Here is a 20,551-nt window from a genome sequence, read left to right on the forward strand (position 1 = left end):
TTATGGCCGTTCTGCTGTGAGTCTAGATTATCGAATGAGACGAAAAACTGATAGTGAATTGTAACGTTCAGGGCCTCCTAATGACGATGGAACACTAAAATTGCGTCCCGATTCAATACATCGTCCTCCAGCAGACTTGACTTCATGGGTCTATTGCTGCCTCGGGCACCTTATGGCCGTTCTGCTGTGAGTCAAAGATTTTCGAATCGGACGAAAAACTGATAGTGAATTATAACGTTCAGGGCCACCTAATGACGATGGATCACTCAAATTGCGTCCCGATTCAATACATCGTCCTCCAGCCGACTTGTCTCCATGGGTCTATTGCTGCCTCGGGCACCTTATGGCCGTTCTGCTGTGAGTCTAGATTATCGAATGGGACAAAAAACTGATAGTGAATTGTAACGTTCAGGGCCTCCTAATGACGATGGATCACTCAAATTGCGTCCCGATTCAATACTTCGTCCTCCAGCAGACATGTCTCCATGGGTCGATTGCTGCCTCGGGCACCTTATGGCAGGCCTGCTGTGACTCAAAGATTTTCGAATCGGACGAAAAACTGATAGTGAATTGTAACGTTCAGGGCCTCCTAATGACGATAGAACACTCAAATTGCGTCCCGATTCAAAACATCGTCCTCCAGCAGACTTGTCTCCATGCGTCTATTGCTGCCTCGGGCACCTTATGGCCGTTCTGCTGTGAGTCAAAGATTTTCGAATCGGACGAAAAACTGATAGTGAATTATAACGTTCAGGGCCACCTAATGACGATGGAACACTCAAATTGCGTCCCGATTCAATACATCGTCCTCCAGCCGACTTGTCTCCATGGGTCTATTGCTGCCTCGGGCACCTTATGGCCGTTCTGCTGTGAGTCTAGATTATCGAATGGGACAAAAAACTGATAGTGAATTGTAACGTTCAGGGCCTCCTAATGACGATGGATCACTCAAATTGCGTCCCGATTCAATACTTCGTCCTCCAGCAGACTTGTCTCCATGGGTCGATTGCTGCCTCGGGCACTCTATGGCCGTTCTGCTGTGAGTCAAAGATTTTCGAATCGGACGAAAAACATAGTGATTTGTAACATTCAGGGCCACCTAATGACGATGGACCACACAAATTGCGTCCCGATTCAGTACATCGTCCACTAGCCGACTTGACTCCATGGGACTATTGCTGCCTCGGGCACCTTATGGCCGTTCTGCTGTGAGTCTAGATTATAGAATGGGATGAAAAACTGATAGTGAATTGTAACGTTCAGGGCCACCTAATGACGATGGATCACTCAAATTGCGTCCCGATTCAATACATCGTCCTCCAGCAGACTTGTCTCCATGGGTCTATTGCTGCCTCGGGCACCTTATGGCAGGCCTGCTGTGACTCAAAGATTTTCGAATCGGACGAAAAACTGATAGTGAATTGTAACGTTCAGGGCCTCCTAATGACGATAGAACACTCAAATTGCGTCCCGATTCAAAACATCGTCCTCCAGCAGACTTGTCTCCATGCGTCTATTGCTGCCTCGGGCACCTTATGGCCGTTCTGCTGTGAGTCAAAGATTTTCGAATCGGACGAAAAACTGATAGTGAATTGTAACGTTCAGGGCCACCTAATGACGATGAATCACTCAAATTGCGTCCCGATTCAATACATCGTCCTCCAGCCGATTTGACTCCATGGGTCTATTGCTGCCTCGGGCACCTTATGGCCGTTCTGCTGTGAGTCTAGATTATCGAATGGGACAAAAAACTGATAGTGAATTGTAACGTTCAGGGCCTCCTAATGACGATGGATCACTCAAATTGCGTCCCGATTCAATACATCGTCCTCCAGCAGACTTGTCTCCATGGGTCTATTACTGCCTCGGGCACCTTATGGCCGTTCTGCTGTGAGTCTATATTATCGAATGAGACGAAAAACTGATAGTGAATTGTAACGTTCAGGGCCTCCTAATGACGATGGAACACTAAAATTGCGTCCCGATTCAATACATCGTCCTCCAGCAGACTTGACTTCATGGGTCTATTGCTGCCTCGGGCACCTTATGGCCGTTCTGCTGTGAGTCAAAGATTTTCGAATCGGACGAAAAACTGATAGTGAATTGTAACGTTCAGGGCCACCTAATGACGATGGATCACTCAAATTGCGTCCCGATTCAATACATCGTCCTCCAGCCGACTTGTCTCCATGGGTCTATTGCTGCCTCGGGCACCTTATGGCCGTTCTGCTGTGAGTCTAGATTATCGAATGGGACAAAAAACTGATAGTGAATTGTAACGTTCAGGGCCTCCTAATGACGATGGATCACTCAAATTGCGTCCCGATTCAATACTTCGTCCTCCAGCAGACTTGTCTCCATGGGTCGATTGCTGCCTCGGGCACTCTATGGCCGTTCTGCTGTGAGTCAAAGATTTTCGAATCGGACGAAAAACATAGTGATTTGTAACATTCAGGGCCACCTAATGACGATGGACCACACAAATTGCGTCCCGATTCAGTACATCGTCCACTAGCCGACTTGACTCCATGGGACTATTGCTGCCTCGGGCACCTTATGGCCGTTCTGCTGTGAGTCTAGATTATAGAATGGGATGAAAAACTGATAGTGAATTGTAACGTTCAGGGCCACCTAATGACGATGGATCACTCAAATTGCGTCCCGATTCAATACATCGTCCTCCAGCAGACTTGTCTCCATGGGTCGATTGCTGCCTCGGGCACCTAATATCCGTTCTGCTGTGAGTCAAAGATTTTCGAATCGGACGAAAAACTGATAGTGAATTGTAACTTTCAGGGCCACCTAATGACGATGGATCACTCAAATTGCGTCCTGATTCAATACATCGTCCTCCAGCAGACTTGACTTCATGGGTCTATTGCTGCCTCAGGCACCTTATGGCCGTTCTGCTGTGAGTCAAAGATTTTCGAATGGGACGAAAAACTGATAGTGAATTGTAACTTTCAGGGCCACATAATGACGATGGATCACTCAAATTGCGTCCCGATTCAATACATCGTCCTCCAGCAGACTTGTCTCCATGGGTCGATTGCTGCCTCGGGCACCTTATGGCCGTTCAGCTGTGAGTCAAAGATTTTCGAATCTGACGAAAAACTGATAGTGATTTGTAACATTTAGAGCCACCTAATGACGATGGACCACACAAATTGCGTCCCGATTCAATACATCGTCCTCCAGCCGACTTGACTCCATGGGTCTATTGCTGCCTCGGGCACCTTATGGCCGTTCTGCTGTGAGTCTAGATTATCGAATGGGACGAAAAACTGATAGTGAATTGTAACGTTCAGGGCCTTCTAATGACGATGGATCACTCAAATTGCGTCCCGATTCAATACATCGTCCTCCAGCCGACTTGACTCCATGGGTCTATTGCTGCCTCGGGCAACTTATGGCCGTTCTGCTGTGAGTCTAGATTATCGAATGGGACGAAAAACTGATAGTGAATTGTAACGTTCGGGGCCTCCTAATGACGATGGATCACTCAAATTGCGTCCCGATTCAATACATCGTCCTCCAGCAGACTTGTCTCCATGGGTCGATTGCTGCCTCGGGCACCTAATGGCCGTTCTGCTGTGAGTCAAAGATTTTCGAATCGGACGAAAAACTGATAGTGAATTGTAACATTCAGAGCCACCTAATGACGATGGACCACGCAAATTGCGTCCCGGTTCCATACATCGACCTCCAGCCGAGTTGACTCCATGGGTCTATTGCTGCCACGGGCACCTTATGGCCGTTCTGTTGTGAGTCAAAGATTTTCGAATCGGACGAAAAACTGATAGTCAATTGTAACATTCAGGGCCACCTAATGACGATGGACCACACAAATTACGTCACGATTCAATACATCGTCCTCCAGCAGACTTGTCTCCATGGGTCGATTGCTGCCTCGGGCACCTAATATCCGTTCTGCTGTGAGTCAAAGATTTTCGAATCGGACGAAAAACTGATAGTGAATTGTAACTTTCAGGGCCACCTAATGACGATGGATCACTCAAATTGCGTCCTGATTCAATACATCGTCCTCCAGCAGACTTGACTTCATGGGTCTATTGCTGCCTCAGGCACCTTATGGCCGTTCTGCTGTGAGTCAAAGATTTTCGAATGGGACGAAAAACTGATAGTGAATTGTAACTTTCAGGGCCACCTAATGACGATGGATCACTCAAATTGCGTCCCGATTCAATACATCGTCCTCCAGCAGACTTGTCTCCATGGGTCGATTGCTGCCTCGGGCACCTTATGGCCGTTCTGCTGTGAGTCAAAGATTTTCGAATCGGACGAAAAACTGATAGTGATTTGTAACATTTAGAGCCACCTAATGACAATGGACCACACAAATTGCGTCCCGATTCAATACATCGTCCTCCAGCCGACTTGACTCCATGGGTCTATTGCTGCCTCGGGCACCTTATGGCCGTTCTGCTGTGAGTCTAGATTATCGAATGGGACGAAAAACTGATAGTGAATTGTAACGTTCAGGGCCTCCTAATGACGATGGATCACTCAAATTGCGTCCCGATTCAATACATCGTCCTCCAGCCGACTTGACTCCATGGGTCTATTGCTGCCTCGGGCAACTTATGGCCGTTCTGCTGTGAGTCTAGATTATCGAATGGGACGAAAAACTGATAGTGAATTGTAACGTTCGGGGCCTCCTAATGACGATGGATCACTCAAATTGCGTCCCGATTCAATACATCGTCCTCCAGCAGACTTGTCTCCATGGGTCGATTGCTGCCTCGGGCACCTAATGGCCGTTCTGCTGTGAGTCAAAGATTTTCGAATCGGACGAAAAACTGATAGTGAATTGTAACATTCAGAGCCACCTAATGACGATGGACCACGCAAATTGCGTCCCGGTTCCATACATCGACCTCCAGCCGAGTTGACTCCATGGGTCTATTGCTGCCTCGGGCACCTTATGGCCGTTCTGCTGTGAGTCAAAGATTTTCGAATCGGACGAAAAACTGATAGTCAATTGTAACATTCAGGGCCACCTAATGACGATGGACCACACAAATTACGTCACGATTCAATACATCGTCCTCCAGCAGACTTGTCTCCATGGGTCGATTGCTGCCTCGGGCACCTAATATCCGTTCTGCTGTGAGTCAAAGATTTTCGAATCGGACGAAAAACTGATAGTGAATTGTAACATTCAGGGCCACCTAATGACGATGGACCACGCAAATTGCGTCCCGATTCAATACATCGTCCTCCAGCCGAGTTGACTCCATGGGTCTATTGCTGCCTCGGGCACCTTATGGCCGTTCTGCTGTGAATCTAGATTATCGAATGGGACAAAAACTGATAGTGAATTGTAACGTTCAGGGCCTCCTAATGACGATGGATCACTCAAATTGCGTCCCGATTCAATACTTCGTCCTCCAGCAGACTTGTCTCCATGGGTCGATTGCTGCCTCGGGCACTCTATGGCCGTCCTGCTGTGAGTCAAAGATTTTCGAATCGGACGAAAAACATAGTGATTTGTAACATTCAGGGCCACCTAATGACGATGGACCACACAAATTGCGTCCCGATTCAGTACATCGTCCACTAGCCGACTTGACTCCATGGGACTATTGCTGCCTCGGGCACCTTATGGCCGTTCTGCTGTGAGTCTAGATTATAGAATGGGATGAAAAACTGATAGTGAATTGTAACGTTCAGGGCCACCTAATGACGATGGATCACTCAAATTGCGTCCCGATTCAATACATCGTCCTCCAGCAGACTTGTCTCCATGGGTCTATTGCTGCCTCGGGCACCTTATGGCAGGCCTGCTGTGACTCAAAGATTTTCGAATCGGACGAAAAACTGATAGTGAATTGTAACGTTCAGGGCCTCCTAATGACGATAGAACACTCAAATTGCGTCCCGATTCAAAACATCGTCCTCCAGCAGACTTGTCTCCATGCGTCTATTGCTGCCTCGGGCACCTTATGGCCGTTCTGCTGTGAGTCAAAGATTTTCGAATCGGACGAAAAACTGATAGTGAATTGTAACGTTCAGGGCCACCTAATGACGATGGATCACTCAAATTGCGTCCCGATTCAATACATCGTCCTCCAGCCGATTTGACTCCATGGGTCTATTGCTGCCTCGGGCACCTTATGGCCGTTCTGCTGTGAGTCTAGATTATCGAATGGGACAAAAAACTGATAGTTCAGGGCCTCCTAATGACGATGGATCACTCAAATTGCGTCCCGATTCAATACATCGTCCTCCAGCAGACTTGTCTCCATGGGTCGATTGCTGCCTCGGGCACCTAATATCCGTTCTGCTGTGAGTCAAAGATTTTCGAATCGGACGAAAAACTGATAGTGAATTGTAACTTTCAGGGCCACCTAATGACGATGGATCACTCAAATTGCGTCCTGATTCAATACATCGTCCTCCAGCAGACTTGACTTCATGGGTCTATGGCTGCCTCAGGCACCTTATGGCCGTTCTGCTGTGAGTCAAAGATTTTCGAATGGGACGAAAAACTGATAGTGAATTGTAACTTTCAGGGCCACCTAATGACGATGGATCACTCAAATTGCGTCCCGATTCAATACATCGTCCTCCAGCAGACTTGTCTCCATGGGTCGATTGCTGCCTCGGGCACCTAATATCCGTTCTGCTGTGAGTCAAAGATTTTCGAATCGGACGAAAAACTGATAGTGAATTGTAACTTTCAGGGCCACCTAATGACGATGGATCACTCAAATTGCGTCCTGATTCAATACATCGTCCTCCAGCAGACTTGACTTCATGGGTCTATTGCTGCCTCAGGCACCTTATGGCCGTTCTGCTGTGAGTCAAAGATTTTCGAATGGGACGAAAAACTGATAGTGAATTGTAACTTTCAGGGCCACCTAATGACGATGGATCACTCAAATTGCGTCCCGATTCAATACATCGTCCTCCAGCAGACTTGTCTCCCTGGGTCGATTGCTGCCTCGGGCACCTTATGGCCGTTCTGCTGTGAGTCAAAGATTTTCGAATCGGACGAAAAACTGATAGTGATTTGTAACATTTAGAGCCACCTAATGACGATGGACCACACAAATTGCGTCCCGATTCAATACATCGTCCTCCAGCCGACTTGACTCCATGGGTCTATTGCTGCCTCGGGCACCTTATGGCCGTTCTGCTGTGAGTCTAGATTATCGAATGGGACGAAAAACTGATAGTGAATTGTAACGTTCAGGGCCTCCTAATGACGATGGATCACTCAAATTGCGTCCCGATTCAATACATCGTCCTCCAGCCGACTTGACTCCATGGGTCTATTGCTGCCTCGGGCACCTTATGGCCGTTCTGCTGTGAGTCTAGATTATCGAATGGGACGAAAAACTGATAGTGAATTGTAACGTTCGGGGCCTCCTAATGACGATGGATCACTCAAATTGCGTCCCGATTCAATACATCGTCCTCCAGCAGACTTGTCTCCATGGGTCTATTGCTGCCTCGGGCACCTAATGGCCGTTCTGCTGTGAGTCAAAGATTTTCGAATCGGACGAAAAACTGATAGTGAATTGTAACATTCAGAGCCACCTAATGACGATGGACCACGCAAATTGCGTCCCGGTTCCATACATCGACCTCCAGCCGAGTTGACTCCATGGGTCTGTTGCTGCCTCGGGCACCTTATGGCCGTTCTGCTGTGAGTCAAAGATTTTCGAATCGGACGAAAAACTGATAGTCAATTGTAACATTCAGGGCCACCTAATGACGATGGACCACACAAATTACGTCACGATTCAATACATCGTCCTCCAGCAGACTTGTCTCCATGGGTCGATTGCTGCCTCGGGCACCTAATATCCGTTCTGCTGTGAGTCAAAGATTTTCGAATCGGACGAAAAACTGATAGTGAATTGTAACATTCAGGGCCACCTAATGACGATGGACCACGCAAATTGCGTCCCGATTCAATACATCGTCCTCCAGCCGAGTTGACTCCATGGGTCGATTGCTGCCTCGGGCACCTTATGGCCGTTCTGCTGTGAATCTAGATTATCGAATGGGACAAAAACCGATAGTGAATTGTAACGTTCAGGGCCTCCTAATGACGATGGATCACTCAAATTGCGTCCCGATTCAATACTTCGTCCTCCAGCAGACTTGTCTCCATGGGTCGATTGCTGCCTCGGGCACTCTATGGCCGTTCTGCTGTGAGTCAAAGATTTTCGAATCGGACGAAAAACATAGTGATTTGTAACATTCAGGGCCACCTAATGACGATGGACCACACAAATTGCGTCCCGATTCAGTACATCGTCCACTAGCCGACTTGACTCCATGGGACTATTGCTGCCTCGGGCACCTTATGGCCGTTCTGCTGTGAGTCTAGATTATAGAATGGGATGAAAAACTGATAGTGAATTGTAACGTTCAGGGCCACCTAATGACGATGGATCACTCAAATTGCGTCCCGATTCAATACATCGTCCTCCTGCAGACTTGTCTCCATGGGTCTATTGCTGCCTCGGGCACCTTATGGCAGGCCTGCTGTGACTCAAAGATTTTCGAATCGGACGAAAAACTGATAGTGAATTGTAACGTTCAGGGCCTCCTAATGACGATAGAACACTCAAATTGCGTCCCGATTCAAAACATCGTCCTCCAGCAGACTTGTCTCCATGCGTCTATTGCCGCCTCGGGCACCTTATGGCCGTTCTGCTGTGAGTCAAAGATTTTCGAATCGGACGAAAAACTGATAGTGAATTGTAACGTTCAGGGCCACCTAATGACGATGGATCACTCAAATTGCGTCCCGATTCAATACATCGTCCTCCAGCCGATTTGACTCCATGGGTCTATTGCTGCCTCGGGCACCTTATGGCCGTTCTGCTGTGAGTCTACATTATCGAATGGGACAAAAAACTGATAGTGAATTGTAACGTTCAGGGCCTCCTAATGACGATGGATCACTCAAATTGCGTCCCGATTCAATACATCGTCCTCCAGCAGACTTGTCTCCATGGGTCGATTGCTGCCTCGGGCACCTTATGGCCGTTCTGCTGTGAGTCAAAGATTTTCGAATCGGACGAAAAACTGATAGTGATTTGTAACATTTAGAGCCACCTAATGACGATGGACCACACAAATTGCGTCCCGATTCAATACATCGTCCTCCAGCCGACTTGACTCCATGGGTCTATTGCTGCCTCGGGCACCTTATGGCCGTTCTGCTGTGAGTCTAGATTATCGAATGGGACGAAAAACTGATAGTGAATTGTAACGTTCAGGGCCTCCTAATGACGATGGATCACTCAAATTGCGTCCCGATTCAATACATCGTCCTCCAGCCGACTTGACTCCATGGGTCTATTGCTGCCTCGGGCACCTTATGGCCGTTCTGCTGTGAGTCTAGATTATCGAATGGGACGAAAAACTGATAGTGAATTGTAACGTTCGGGGCCTCCTAATGACGATGGATCACTCAAATTGCGTCCCGATTCAATACATCGTCCTCCAGCAGACTTGTCTCCATGGGTCTATTGCTGCCTCGGGCACCTAATGGCCGTTCTGCTGTGAGTCAAAGATTTTCGAATCGGACGAAAAACTGATAGTGAATTGTAACATTCAGAGCCACCTAATGACGATGGACCACGCAAATTGCGTCCCGGTTCCATACATCGACCTCCAGCCGAGTTGACTCCATGGGTCTATTGCTGCCTCGGGCACCTTATGGCCGTTCTGCTGTGAGTCAAAGATTTTCGAATCGGACGAAAAACTGATAGTCAATTGTAACATTCAGGGCCACCTAATGACGATGGACCACACAAATTACGTCACGATTCAATACATCGTCCTCCAGCAGACTTGTCTCCATGGGTCGATTGCTGCCTCGGGCACCTAATATCCGTTCTGCTGTGAGTCAAAGATTTTCGAATCGGACGAAAAACTGATAGTGAATTGTAACATTCAGGGCCACCTAATGACGATGGACCACGCAAATTGCGTCCCGATTCAATACATCGTCCTCCAGCCGAGTTGACTCCATGGGTCTATTGCTGCCTCGGGCACCTTATGGCCGTTCTGCTGTGAATCTAGATTATCGAATGGGACAAAAACCGATAGTGAATTGTAACGTTCAGGGCCTCCTAATGACGATGGATCACTCAAATTGCGTCCCGATTCAATACTTCGTCCTCCAGCAGACTTGACTCCATGGGTCGATTGCTGCCTCGGGCACTCTATGGCCGTTCTGCTGTGAGTCAAAGATTTTCGAATCGGACGAAAAACATAGTGATTTGTAACATTCAGGGCCACCTAATGACGATGGACCACACAAATTGCGTCCCGATTCAGTACATCGTCCACTAGCCGACTTGACTCCATGGGACTATTGCTGCCTCGGGCACCTTATGGCCGTTCTGCTGTGAGTCTAGATTATAGAATGGGATGAAAAACTGATAGTGAATTGTAACGTTCAGGGCCACCTAATGACGATGGATCACTCAAATTGCGTCCCGATTCAATACATCGTCCTCCAGCAGACTTGTCTCCATGGGTCTATTGCTGCCTCGGGCACCTTATGGCAGGCCTGCTGTGACTCAAAGATTTTCGAATCGGACGAAAAACTGATAGTGAATTGTAACGTTCAGGGCCTCCTAATGACGATAGAACACTCAAATTGCGTCCCGATTCAAAACATCGTCCTCCAGCAGACTTGTCTCCATGCGTCTATTGCTGCCTCGGGCACCTTATGGCCGTTCTGCTGTGAGTCAAAGATTTTCGAATCGGACGAAAAACTGATAGTGAATTGTAACGTTCAGGGCCACCTAATGACGATTGATCACTCAAATTGCGTCCCGATTCAATACATCGTCCTCCAGCCGATTTGACTCCATGGGTCTATTGCTGCCTCGGGCACCTTATGGCCGTTCTGCTGTGAGTCTAGATTATCGAATGGGACAAAAAACTGATAGTGAATTGTAACGTTCAGGGCCTCCTAATGACGATGGATCACTCAAATTGCGTCCCGATTCAATACATCGTCCTCCAGCAGACTTGTCTCCATGGGTCGATTGCTTCCTCGGGCACCTAATATCCGTTCTGCTGTGAGTCAAAGATTTTCGAATCGGACGAAAAACTGATAGTGAATTGTAACTTTCAGGGCCACCTAATGACGATGGATCACTCAAATTGCGTCCTGATTCAATACATCGTCCTCCAGCAGACTTGACTTCATGGGTCTATTGCTGCCTCAGGCACCTTATGGCCGTTCTGCTGTGAGTCAAAGATTTTCGAATGGGACGAAAAACTGATAGTGAATTGTAACTTTCAGGGCCACCTAATGACGATGGATCACTCAAATTGCGTCCCGATTCAATACATCGTCCTCCAGCAGACTTGTCTCCATGGGTCGATTGCTGCCTCGGGCACCTAATATCCGTTCTGCTGTGAGTCAAAGATTTTCGAATCGGACGAAAAACTGATAGTGAATTGTAACTTTCAGGGCCACCTAATGACGATGGATCACTCAAATTGCGTCCTGATTCAATACATCGTCCTCCAGCAGACTTGACTTCATGGGTCTATTGCTGCCTCAGGCACCTTATGGCCGTTCTGCTGTGAGTCAAAGATTTTCGAATGGGACGAAAAACTGATAGTGAATTGTAACTTTCAGGGCCACCTAATGACGATGGATCACTCAAATTGCGTCCCGATTCAATACATCGTCCTCCAGCAGACTTGTCTCCATGGGTCGATTGCTGCCTCGGGCACCTTATGGCCGTTCTGCTGTGAGTCAAAGATTTTCGAATCGGACGAAAAACTGATAGTGATTTGTAACATTTAGAGCCACCTAATGACGATGGACCACACAAATTGCGTCCCGATTCAATACATCGTCCTCCAGCCGACTTGACTCCATGGGTCTATTGCTGCCTCGGGCACCTTATGGCCGTTCTGCTGTGAGTCTAGATTATCGAATGGGACGAAAAACTGATAGTGAATTGTAACGTTCAGGGCCTCCTAATGACGATGGATCACTCAAATTGCGTCCCGATTCAATACATTGTCCTCCAGCCGACTTGACTCCATGGGTCTATTGCTGCCTCGGGCACCTTATGGCCGTTCTGCTGTGAGTCTAGATTATCGAATGGGACGAAAAACTGATAGTGAATTGTAACGTTCGGGGCCTCCTAATGACGATGGATCACTCAAATTGCGTCCCGATTCAATACATCGTCCTCCAGCAGACTTGTCTCCATGGGTCTATTGCTGCCTCGGGCACCTAATGGCCGTTCTGCTGTGAGTCAATGATTTTCGAATCGGACGAAAAACTGATAGTGAATTGTAACATTCAGAGCCACCTAATGACGATGGACCACGCAAATTGCGTCCCGGTTCCATACATCGACCTCCAGCCGAGTTGACTCCATGGGTCTATTGCTGCCTCGGGCACCTTATGGCCGTTCTGCTGTGAGTCAAAGATTTTCGAATCGGACGAAAAACTGATAGTCAATTGTAACATTCAGGGCCACCTAATGACGATGGACCACACAAATTACGTCCCGATTCAATACATCGTCCTCCAGCAGACTTGTCTCCATGGGTCGATTGCTGCCTCGGGCACCTAATATCCGTTCTGCTGTGAGTCAAAGATTTTCGAATCGGACGAAAAACTGATAGTGAATTGTAACATTCGGGGCCACCTAATGACGATGGACCACGCAAATTGCGTCCCGATTCAATACATCGTCCTCCAGCCGAGTTGACTCCATGGGTCTATTGCTGCCTCGGGCACCTTATGGCCGTTCTGCTGTGAATCTAGATTATCGAATGGGACAAAAACCGATAGTGAATTGTAACGTTCAGGGCCTCCTAATGACGATGGATCACTCAAATTGCGTCCCGATTCAATACTTCGTCCTCCAGCAGACTTGTCTCCATGGGTCGATTGCTGCCTCGGGCACTCTATGGCCGTTCTGCTGTGAGTCAAAGATTTTCGAATCGGACGAAAAACATAGTGATTTGTAACATTCAGGGCCACCTAATGACGATGGACCACACAAATTGCGTCCCGATTCAGTACATCGTCCACTAGCCGACTTGACTCCATGGGACTATTGCTGCCTCGGGCACCTTATGGCCGTTCTGCTGTGAGTCTAGATTATAGAATGGGATGAAAAACTGATAGTGAATTGTAACGTTCAGGGCCACCTAATGACGATGGATCACTCAAATTGCGTCCCGATTCAATACATCGTCCTCCAGCAGACTTGTCTCCATGGGTCTATTGCTGCCTCGGGCACCTTATGGCAGGCCTGCTGTGACTCAAAGATTTTCGAATCGGACGAAAAACTGATAGTGAATTGTAACGTTCAGGGCCTCCTAATGACGATAGAACACTCAAATTGCGTCCCGATTCAAAACATCGTCCTCCAGCAGACTTGTCTCCATGCGTCTATTGCTGCCTCGGGCACCTTATGGCCGTTCTGCTGTGAGTCAAAGATTTTCGAATCGGACGAAAAACTGATAGTGATTTGTAACATTTAGAGCCACCTAATGACGATGGACCACACAAATTGCGTCCCGATTCAATACATCGTCCTCCAGCCGACTTGACTCCATGGGTCTATTGCTGCCTCGGGCACCTTATGGCCGTTCTGCTGTGAGTCAAAGATTTTCGAATCGGACGAAAAACTGATAGTCAATTGTAACATTCAGGGCCACCTAATGACGATGGACCACACAAATTACGTCACGATTCAATACATCGTCCTCCAGCAGACTTGTCTCCATGGGTCGATTGCTGCCTCGGGCACCTAATATCCGTTCTGCTGTGAGTCAAAGATTTTCGAATCGGACGAAAAACTGATAGTGAATTGTAACATTCAGGGCCACCTAATGACGATGGACCACGCAAATTGCGTCCCGATTCAATACATCGTCCTCCAGCCGAGTTGACTCCATGGGTCTATTGCTGCCTCGGGCACCTTATGGCCGTTCTGCTGTGAATCTAGATTATCGAATGGGACAAAAACTGATAGTGAATTGTAACGTTCAGGGCCACCTAATGACGATGGATCACTCAAATTGCGTCCTGATTCAATACATCGTCCTCCGCAGACTTGACTTCATGGGTCTATTGCTGCCTCAGGCACCTTATGGCCGTTCTGCTGTGACTCAAAGATTTTCGAATCGGACAAAAAACTGATAGTGAATTGTAACTTTCAGGGCCACCTAATGACGATGGATCACTCAAATTGCGTCCCGATTCAATACATCGTCCTCCAGCAGGCTTGTCTCCATGGGTCGATTGCTGCCTCGGGCACCTTATGGCCGTTCTGCTGTGAGTCAAAGATTTTCGAATCGGACGAAAAACTGATAGTGATTTGTAACATTCAGGGCCACCTAATGACGATGGACCACACAAATTGCGTCCCGATTCAGTACATCGTCCACTAGCCGACTTGACTCCATGGGACTATTGCTGTCTCGGGCACCTTATGGCCGTTCTGCTGTGAGTCTAGATTATCGAATGGGACGAAAAACTGATAGTGAATTGTAACGTTCAGGGCCACCTAATGACGATGGATCACTCAAATTGCGTCCCGATTCAATATATCGTCCTCCAGCAGACTTGTTTCCATGGGTCTATTGTTGCCTCGGGCACCTTATGGCCGTTCTGCTGTGAGTCAAAGATTTTCGAATCGGACGAAAAACTGATAGTAAATTGGAACGTTCAGGGCCTCCTAATGACGATGGATCACTCAAATTGCGTCCCGATTCAATACATCGTCCTCCAGCGGACTTGTTTCCATTGGTCTATTGCTGCCTCGGGCACCTAATGGCCGTTCTGCTGTGAGTCAAAGACTTTCGAATCGGACGAAAAACTGATAGTGAATTGTAACATTCAGGGCCACCTAATGACGATGGACCACGCAATTTGCGTCCCGATTCAATACATCGTCCTCCAGCCGAGTTGACTCCATGGGTCTATTGCTGCCTCGGGCACCTTATGGCCGTTCTGCTGTGAGTCTAGATTATCGAATGAGACGAAAAACTGATAGTGAATTGTAACGTTCAGGGCCTCCTAATGACGATGGAACACTAAAATTGCGTCCCGATTCAATACATCGTCCTCCAGCAGACTTGACTTCATGGGTCTATTGCTGCCTCGGGCACCTTATGGCCGTTCTGCTGTGAGTCAAAGATTTTCGAATCGGACGAAAAACTGATAGTGAATTGTAACGTTCAGGGCCACCTAATGACGATGGATCACTCAAATTCCGTCCCGATTCAATACATCGTCCTCCAGCCGACTTGTCTCCATGGGTCTATTGCTGCCTCGGGCACCTTATGGCCGTTCTGCTGTGTGTCTAGATTATCGAATGGGACAAAAAACTGATAGTGAATTGTAACGTTTAGGGCCTCCTAATGACGATGGATCACTCAAATTGCGTCCCGATTCAATACATAATCCTCCAGCAGACTTGTCTCCATGGGTCGATTGCTGCCTCGGGCACTCTATGGCCGTTCTGTTGTGAGTCAAAGATTTTCGAATCGGACGAAAAACATAGTGATTTGTAACATTCAGGGCCACCTAATGACGATGGACCACACAAATTGCGTCCCGATTCAGTACATCGTCCACTAGCCGACTTGACTCCATGGGACTATTGCTGCCTCGGGCACCATATGGCCGTTCTGCTGTGAGTCTAGATTATAGAATGGGATGAAAAACTGATAGTGAATTGTAACTTTCAGGGCCACCTAATGACGATGGATCACTCAAATTGCGTCCCGATTCAATACATCGTCCTCCAGCAGACTTGTCTCCATGGGTCTATTGCTGCCTCGGGCACCTTATGGCAGGCCTGCCCTGACTCAAAGATTTTCGAATCGGACGAAAAACTGATAGTGAATTGTAACGTTCAGGGCCTCCTAATGACGATGGAACACACAAATTGCGTCCCGATTCAATACATCGTCCTCCAGCAGACTTGTCTCCATGGGTCTATTGCTGCCTCGGGCACCATATGGCCGTTCTGCTGTGAGTCAAAGATTTTCGAATCGGACGAAAAACTGATAGTCAATTGTAACATTCAGGGCCACCTAATGACGATGGACCACACAAATTACGTCCCGATTCAATACATCGTCCTCCAGCAGACTTGTCTCCATGGGTCGATTGCTGCCTCGGGCACCTAATATCCGTTCTGCTGTGAGTCAAAGATTTTCGAATCGGACGAAAAACTGATAGTGAATTGTAACATTCAGGGCCACCTAATGACGATGGACCACGCAAATTGCGTCCCGATTTAATACATCGTCCTCCAGCCGAGTTGACTCCATGGGTCTATTGCTGCCTCGGGCACCTTATGGCCGTTCTGCTGTGAATCTAGATTATCGAATGGGACAAAAACTGATAGTGAATTGTAACGTTCAAGGCCACCTAATGACGATGGATCACTCAAATTGCGTCCCGATTCAATACATCGTCCCCAGCCGATTTGTCTCCATGGGTCTATTGCTGCCTCGGGCACCTTATGGCCGTTCTGCTGTGAGTCTAGATTATCGAATGGGACGAAAAACTGATAGTGAATTGTAACGTTCAGGGCCACCTAATGACGATGGATCACTCAAATTGCGTCCTGATTCAATACACCGTCCTCCGCAGACTTGACTTCATGGGTCTATTGCTGCCTCAGGCACCTTATGGCCGTTCTGCTGTGAGTCAAAGATTTTCGAATCGGACGAAAAACTGATAGTGAATTGTAACTTTCAGGGCCACCTAATGACGATGGATCACTCAAATTGCGTCCTGATTCAATGCATCGTCCTCCAGCAGACTTGACTTCATGGGTCTATTGCTGCCTCAGGCACCTTATGGCCGTTCTGCTGTGAGTCAAAGATTTTCGAATGGGACGAAAAACTGATAGTGAATTGTAACTTTCAGGGCCACCTAATGACGATGGATCACTCAAATTGCGTCCCGATTCAATACATCGTCCTCCAGCAGACTTGTCTCCATGGGTCGATTGCTGCCTCGGGCACCTTATGGCCGTTCTGCTGTGAGTCAAAGATTTTCGAATCGGACGAAAAACTGATAGTGATTTGTAACATTCAGAGCCACCTAATGACGATGGACCACACAAATTGCGTCCCGATTCAATACATCGTCCTCCAGCCGACTTGACTCCATGGGTCTATTGCTGCCTCGGGCACCTTATGGCCGTTCTGCTGTGAGTCTAGATTATCGAATGGGACAAAAAACTGATAGTGAATTGTAACGTTCAGGGCCTCCTAATGACGATGGATCACTCAAATTGCGTCCCGATTCAATACATCGTCCTCCAGCAGACTTGTCTCCATGGGTCGATTGCTGCCTCGGGCACCTAATATCCGTTCTGCTGTGAGTCAAAGATTTTCGAATCGGACGAAAAACTGATAGTGAATTGTAACTTTCAGGGCCACCTAATGACGATGGATCACTCAAATTGCGTCCTGATTCAATACATCGTCCTCCAGCAGACTTGACTTCATGGGTCTATTGCTGCCTCAGGCACCTTATGGCCGTTCTGCTGTGAGTCAAAGATTTTCGAATGGGACGAAAAACTGATAGTGAATTGTAACTTTCAGGGCCACCTAATGACGATGGATCACTCAAATTGCGTCCCGATTCAATACATCGTCCTCCAGCAGACTTGTCTCCATGGGTCGATTGCTGCCTCGGGCACCTTATGGCAGGCCTGCTGTGAGTCAAAGATTTTCGAATCGGACGAAAAACTGATAGTGATTTGTAACATTTAGAGCCACCTAATGACGATGGACCACACAAATTGCGTCCCGATTCAATACATCGTCCTCCAGCCGACTTGACTCCATGGGTCTATTGCTGCCTCGGGCACCTTATGGCCGTTCTGCTGTGAGTCTAGATTATCGAATGGGACGAAAAACTGATAGTGAATTGTAACGTTCAGGGCCTCCTAATGACGATGGATCACTCAAATTGCGTCCCGATTCAATACATCGTCCTCCAGCCGACTTGACTCCATGGGTCTATTGCTGCCTCGGGCACCTTATGGCCGTTCTGCTGTGAGTCTAGATTATCGAATGGGACGAAAAACTGATAGTGAATTCTAACGTTCGGGGCCTCCTAACGACGATGGATCACTCAAATTGCGTCCCGATTCAATACATCGTCCTCCAGCAGACTTGTCTCCATGGGTCGATTGCTGCCTCGGGCACCTAATGGCCGTTCTGCTGTGAGTCAAAGATTTTCGAATCGGACGAAAAACTGATAGTGAATTGTAACATTCAGAGCCACCTAATGACGATGGACCACGCAAATTGCGTCCCGGTTCCATACATCGTCCTCCAGCCGAGTTGACTCCATGGGTCTATTGCTGCCTCGGGCACCTTATGGCCGTTCTGCTGTGAGTCAAAGATTTTCGAATCGGACGAAAAACTGATAGTCAATTGTAACATTCAGGGCCACCTAATGACGATGGACCACACAAATTACGTCACGATTCAATACATCGACCTCCAGCAGACTTGTCTCCATGGGTCGATTGCTGCCTCGGGCACCTAATATCCGTTCTGCTGTGAGTCAAAGATTTTCGAATCGGACGAAAAACTGATAGTGATTTGTAACATTCAGGGCCACCTAATGACGATGGATCACTCAAATTCCGTCCCGATTCAATACATCGTCCTCCAGCCGACTTGTCTCCATGGGTCTATTGCTGCCTCGGGCACCTTATGGCCGTTCTGCTGTGTGTCTAGATTATCGAATGGGACAAAAAACTGATAGTGAATTGTAACGTTTAGGGCCTCCTAATGACGATGGATCACTCAAATTGCGTCCCGATTCAATACATAATCCTCCAGCAGACTTGTCTCCATGGGTCGATTGCTGCCTCGGGCACTCTATGGCCGTTCTGTTGTGAGTCAAAGATTTTCGAATCGGACGAAAAACATAGTGATTTGTAACATTCAGGGCCACCTAATGACGATGGACCACACAAATTGCGTCCCGATTCAGTACATCGTCCACTAGCCGACTTGACTCCATGGGACTATTGCTGCCTCGGGCACCTTATGGCCGTTCTGCTGTGAGTCTAGATTATAGAATGGGATGAAAAACTGATAGTGAATTGTAACTTTCAGGGCCACTTAATGACGATGGATCACTCAAATTGCGTCCCGATTCAATACATCGTCCTCCAGCAGACTTGTCTCCATGGGTCTATTGCTGCCTCGGGCACCTTATGGCAGGCCTGCCCTGACTCAAAGATTTTCGAATCGGACGAAAAACTGATAGTGAATTGTAACGTTCAGGGCCTCCTAATGACGATAGAACACTCAAATTGCGTCCCGATTCAATACATCGTCCTCCAGCAGACTTGTCTCCATGCGTCTATTGCTGCCTCGGGCACCTTATGGCCGTTCTGCTGTGAGTCAAAGATTTTCGAATCGGACGAAAAACTGATAGTGAATTGTAACGTTCAGGGCTACCTAATGACGATGGATCACTCAAATTGCGTCCCGATTCAATACATCGTCCTCCAGCCGATTTGACTCCATGGGTCTATTGCTGCCTCGGGCACCTTATGGCCGTTCTGCTGTGAGTCTAGATTATCGAATGGGACAAAAAACTGATAGTGAATTGTAACGTTCAGGGCCTCCTAATGACGATGGATCACTCAAATTGCGTCCCGATTCAATACATCGTCCTCCAGCAGACTTGTCTCCATGGGTCTATTACTGCCTCGGGCACCTTATGGCCGTTCTTCTGTGAGTCTAGATTATCGAATGGGACGAAAAACTGATAGTGAATTGTAACGTTCAGGGCCTCCTAATGACGATGGAACACACAAATTGCGTCCCGATTCAATACATCGTCCTCCAGCAGACTTGTCTCCATGGGTCAATTGCTGCCTCGGGCACCATATGGCCGTTCTGCTGTGAGTCAAAGATTTTCGAATCGGACGAAAAACTGATAGTCAATTGTAACATTCAGGGCCACCTAATGACGATGGACCACACAAATTACGTCCCAATTCAATACATCGTCCTCCAGCAGACTTGTCTCCATGGGTCGATTGCTGCCTCGGGCACCTAATATCCGTTCTGCTGTGAGTCAAAGATTTTCGAATCGGACGAAAAACTGATAGTGAATTGTAACATTCAGGGCCACCTAATGACGATGGACCACGCAAATTGCGTCCCGATTTAATACATCGTCCTCCAGCCGAGTTGACTCCATGGGTCTATTGCTGCCTTGGGCACCTTATGGCCGTTCTGCTGTGAATCTAGATTATCGAATGGGACAAAAACTGATAGTGAATTGTAACGTTCACGGCCACCTAATGACGATGGATCACTCAAATTGCGTCCCGATTCAATACATCGTCCCCAGCCGATTTGTCTCCATGGGTCTATTGCTGCCTCGGGCACCTTATGGCCGTTCTGCTGTGAGTCTAGATTATCGAATGGGACGAAAAACTGATAGTGAATTGTAACGTTCAGGGCCACCTAATGACGATGGATCACTCAAATTGCGTCCTGATTC

The sequence above is a fragment of the Schistocerca cancellata genome, unplaced genomic scaffold (genome assembly GCF_023864275.1).
Source record: "Schistocerca cancellata isolate TAMUIC-IGC-003103 unplaced genomic scaffold, iqSchCanc2.1 HiC_scaffold_1131, whole genome shotgun sequence".
Classification (NCBI taxonomy): Eukaryota; Metazoa; Arthropoda; class Insecta; order Orthoptera; family Acrididae; genus Schistocerca; species Schistocerca cancellata.